Raw genomic sequence first — 4521 nt, 5'->3', positions numbered from 1 at the left:
GTGATAATCTCTGTGCAACCTATATAACACCAAACCCAGTATTTCATACTCAAACTAAGCATATAAAAGTTGACTATCACATTGTCTTTCGAAAAAAAATTGCAAGTAGAGAAATTAAAGTTTAGTTTGTTCCAACTTAAGACCAAGTTGCAAATCTCCTCACAAAACCATTATCAGGGTCACAATTCACATAGTTCAGAGACAAGCTCAACCTCGTGGAATGCTTGAGGGTGTGTGTCAAAAAGTGTACTCAAATTGAAGAGTTTGATCCTCATGAAAACCATCCAGATGTTGTTGTTGAAGAAGTTGAACATCAACAAACAAATCTTATCACACAAGGAGTCTCAAGAGAATAAGACTCGGTTATGAAGAGAAGCTCCAAAACAAGTTGAACTCATTCAATGTAATCAAAATAGAGTCCTAGATGTCATTGTATGTTCTCAAAATAAGGCAAGGGCTCTAAATGATGTATTATAAAGCAAGAAAACCTCTCTCTCAAAATAGTTTAGAGAGTGTGTATTTGGTAGACGTAGACGGAACCATGTAAAAGTTGATGTTTTCTTATGTATTATCGGTTCTTCTAAAATCATGGTTGCTGTTTAAACATGGCCTTCCAAAAATTTATTCAACGCAATACTCTGCCATAATTTTCTTATTAACCAAGTCAATCTAGTAAAGGAAATCATAAGTGACATTATTAACCACTGAAATCCCATCCATTATTGCAAACCTTTTTTATTGCCCCGATATTTTTGAAGCTAAAGAGTCTTGTTTCTTTATGGAAACTCTTACATGGCCAGTCAAGATGTGCTTTGTTACCTATGCATAAATAAAGAATAAAGACCAACGGGGCTCCGATTGTTTGGTAGGAGCAGTTAGTGCACGCAACCTTGTATGGGGACGATACAAGTTCAAAACCCAATGGTGTAGTGTTTTTTTTTTTTTAAGGCAAGCTGGGGTTAGGCAGACCCTTACTAGATATCTCTTAAGCCCCATGTGGCAGAGTGATTCGAACCTGGGCCTTCAGCTTGGCACAGGACCCCGCTTACCACATGGGATACCACCTTGGTCAAAGGTATAGTTGTATAATGGTAAGGGTCTTCTTAACCCCAGCTTACCTTTAAAAAAAAATAAAGAATAAAGTTGTAATTTTAGCAATTTGATCGCCGGAATCAACTTGCATATTCGTATAGGTTCCTTTGTACATGAAACTTGGTGTGCCACAAAAGAAAAGTCCATATCCTTTTGACATGCTTGGGCTCCATTAGTTATTTTTCGTGATAATATATCGCCCAAATTTATTAGTCCATACGTCTTTATCTTGAAGTATAATCCAGCATGACAGACTGGGTCATTTCTGGCTGCCTATTGTAAACCCCCTCATCACCCACCGCACATTAGAAGACCTCCGGTTCACCACGTGATTTGACAATCACAAAATTTTTGTGTTTTGAAATCACCGTCGTCCATCACTTTAATCACCACCTTAAAAGCAGTGGGACCCACAAAAGTGATGATGTCATCATTTCACAATGAATGGTGGTGATTGAAGTGATGGATGGTGGTGATTTCGAAACAAAAAAAAAATTATGTTCCGTTTTGTCAAAATCACTTTATCTGTCCTCCCTCCTGTTTGGTAAAACCCTTGAGGTCTCCATGCCCATCAGGGAGTACGCCAAGCTTCCACTTTTTGGAGTTTCAACAAAGCAGGTTATATGCTCCCCCTCCCCCCGAACAGGGCAGTTAGCTACATCTCATGCTCGGGATCCCAAAGAGCACCACGTATGTAAGCATGTGTGTCTCGAGTTTCAAACTCATAACATCCCTTCAGCTTGGTGACGTTCATGATCGTCTTCTCCCCCTTAAGGAGTTGCAGAAACATATGGAGTACTTTTGCACCCTTAAATTTGAAACGTAGGGCTTTAAACTGGGCCTGAGCCAAGTTCACTCGATTGCACTGGATTAGGTTCAATAATTAAGTCAAAAGGTGAAGAAGAAAAACCAGGGCCACTTTCATTACAGAAGAGAAACGTGGTAGCGTGATGAAGGGTTAATTTAGTGGTAGTTCCTCTTTCCAACAACCTTCCTACGGAGAAGGTAAACTTATATGGTCAGCCTAACTACTAGTATTTCATTGCATTTAAGGACCATTATAGGAGCCCAAAACAAGCATAACAAGGAACAGTACTTAAGGGGGGATATGAATTGAAGAATGAAGATGTGAGAATGGGGGAGGTTGAGAACCAGACTCTCATATCTGCAGAGAACCTCTCAGTGCCCAATGTAAGTTTTCCAAAAACATGAAATATTTTTGTGTTATTATGGTTTATCCTTGTAATCAAACTTGAAGTACATGGCTTATCCTTGCAAAAGATTCTGAAGTACCAGTTGAAGACATCGACTTCCAAGCCTGACTTTCTATTAGGAATCCGTTTTGTTTTCAGAAAAAATGCCAAAAATACCTTTTATGACACAAACCATGAAATTTGAAGGAAGATGAAATATGAGTTTTTCCTTTCTCATGTATTCTACAGCCAATTTAAAGGAAATATTACCCTGGTTTGGCCGGATGATAAAGCATGAGAAATGAGCACACCAAGTTAAATGCTATATATGAGCAACAAAAGCATGATAATGAATTGTAAAAACCTACCTGTATATGAGGATGTTAAATGTTTAATCTACACTATATCTTCTGAAATTGAGTTTAATACATACCAATTAATGGCTTATCATGTACATGCAGGTCCAGACGATCGTTATGAGAGCCGATATAGGGTGTGATCATTGCCAAGAAAGAGTTTCTCTCCTTCTCTCTAAGGTTCATGGTGTGTACTTCTATGAATGAATGACTTGCATGCATATTATGTGCTATTCCACAGTCTTCCTTTTCTAATACACATTTGAATGTTGGAATTTTGGACACCTCTAATGATCTTTTACGTAAGATCTTCTTCCTCTGTTTTTGGTTCTTGCTGTGATGTTACCTGGTGAGCCGTTTAGATTTCCATATCTTGGAAAGGTTCATGCAGCCTGCTTGGTCACTAGCTTGAGCAACAATTGAGTGCCCTTTCAAGTTTCAATATAGTGTGCAGGCCTGAACTTTGCACAGGTCATTCACAACAATCATAGGCAGGAATATGATCCTAGGGGATGAAGCAGAGGGAAGATCAGGTGCAACATGATTGCACACTTTTGGTGTGATACTGCACCTGATCACCCTCCATCTGCTGTAGGACCCCACTGTCAGCCCCCACAGATGACAGGTTGTATCACAAAGATGGACCTTAAAAACCCACCAAACCAGAGGTGTTCTAAACAAATCCTATAGCCATTCATTCGGAAACTTTTCAGGTGTGTCGTTCATCTTGGCAATGAACAGCATACAAGCTTCTTTTGATGCTTTTCTGTCAAAGGTTTCTTCGACCTGATCTGCTCTCTTTCATGAGCTGCGTGAAGGCGCCGAGTATTGAATTGAAGACTATCTTATCCCTTGCCCCTTTTGCATGAAGTGACCACTCTTGGACCTCGAGTTCACATTCCCAAGGTGATAGGTGACCACCCTTGGACCTCGAGTACAATTGCATCAAACAAGAACGAATATGGGTCAGGATGTGCATCCATATTCATTTAGAAAGAATTACTCAAAATCAACCATGTGGGAGCATGCGTTAGTTTCATGTACGTGCAATATTGGATATAGATTCAATACGGATTGGGATCGGATTTAATCAGTGCATATAACTTTGAGAGAGAGAGAGAGAGATCAAACAAGAATGGATATGGGTCATGGTTTGCATCCATATCCATTTAGAGTGGGCACATGTAAATGAAGAATAAAAGCCCAAAATCAATCATGCGGGAGATTGTCTTAGTTGCATGTAAGTGCAATATTGAATATAGATCCGATACCGATTTGGATCGGATTTAGCCAGTGCATATAATTTTAGAGAGAGAGAGAGAGAGGTTAGGGGGGTCTGATCGCCTACTTTATCAAGAGACGGGCACCCGGAATACAAATGAATTAGGTTTGGTGTACTAACCCCTGGTTGACATTCTTAAAAGACCAAGCTACTCGCGGTTGATAACAAGGACACGTCTCTCATACTAAAAAAAGTCCATGTTTCCTTTTAATAACTATTTAGTTGTCATTATCCCAATCCACGTACGCCATTGTCTAATTTTCAAGTCATATATCATGTGTTATAAATTAGGGCAGCACCCCTTTCATGATTCTTATTTTATTGTTGCTGACCTGATAAAAATTTCAGGCATAGTGAATTATGAGGTGGACGTGACAAAGAGCGAAGTAATTGTGAGAGGAAGAATGGACCTAAAGTGGAGGAAGAATAAGAAGAAAGGCACACGATGCCAACTCCTGTTTTTTAAAAGAGGATGTCTCAAGTCAAATGCCAGGCCTGGGAATAAAAACTGGGTATCAAGGATCATATTGTACTTCTTTCGTCTCTTTCGTTGTATATAAGTTTATTTACATTCCAAGTGAATATTTTTTGTTGCCAA

General features: G+C 39.2%; 1 long non-coding RNA gene across 1 annotated transcript; it reads left to right on the top strand.

The window, feature by feature from the left end:
- Window positions 1-2158: 2158 nt before the first annotated feature.
- Window positions 2159-4521, top strand: LOC149845692 (uncharacterized). Its single transcript, XR_016430468.1, has 3 exons — window positions 2159-2283; window positions 2747-2828; window positions 4272-4521. It is a non-coding gene; the product is annotated as an uncharacterized LOC149845692 (long non-coding RNA).

Source organism: Nuphar pumila, chromosome 2 (genome assembly GCF_984573655.1).
Source record: "Nuphar pumila chromosome 2, dmNupPumi1.hap1.1, whole genome shotgun sequence".
Taxonomy (NCBI): domain Eukaryota; kingdom Viridiplantae; phylum Streptophyta; class Magnoliopsida; order Nymphaeales; family Nymphaeaceae; genus Nuphar; species Nuphar pumila.
The sequence above is the reverse complement of the archived record's forward strand: the minus strand, read 5'-3'. Positions and strand labels throughout refer to the sequence as shown.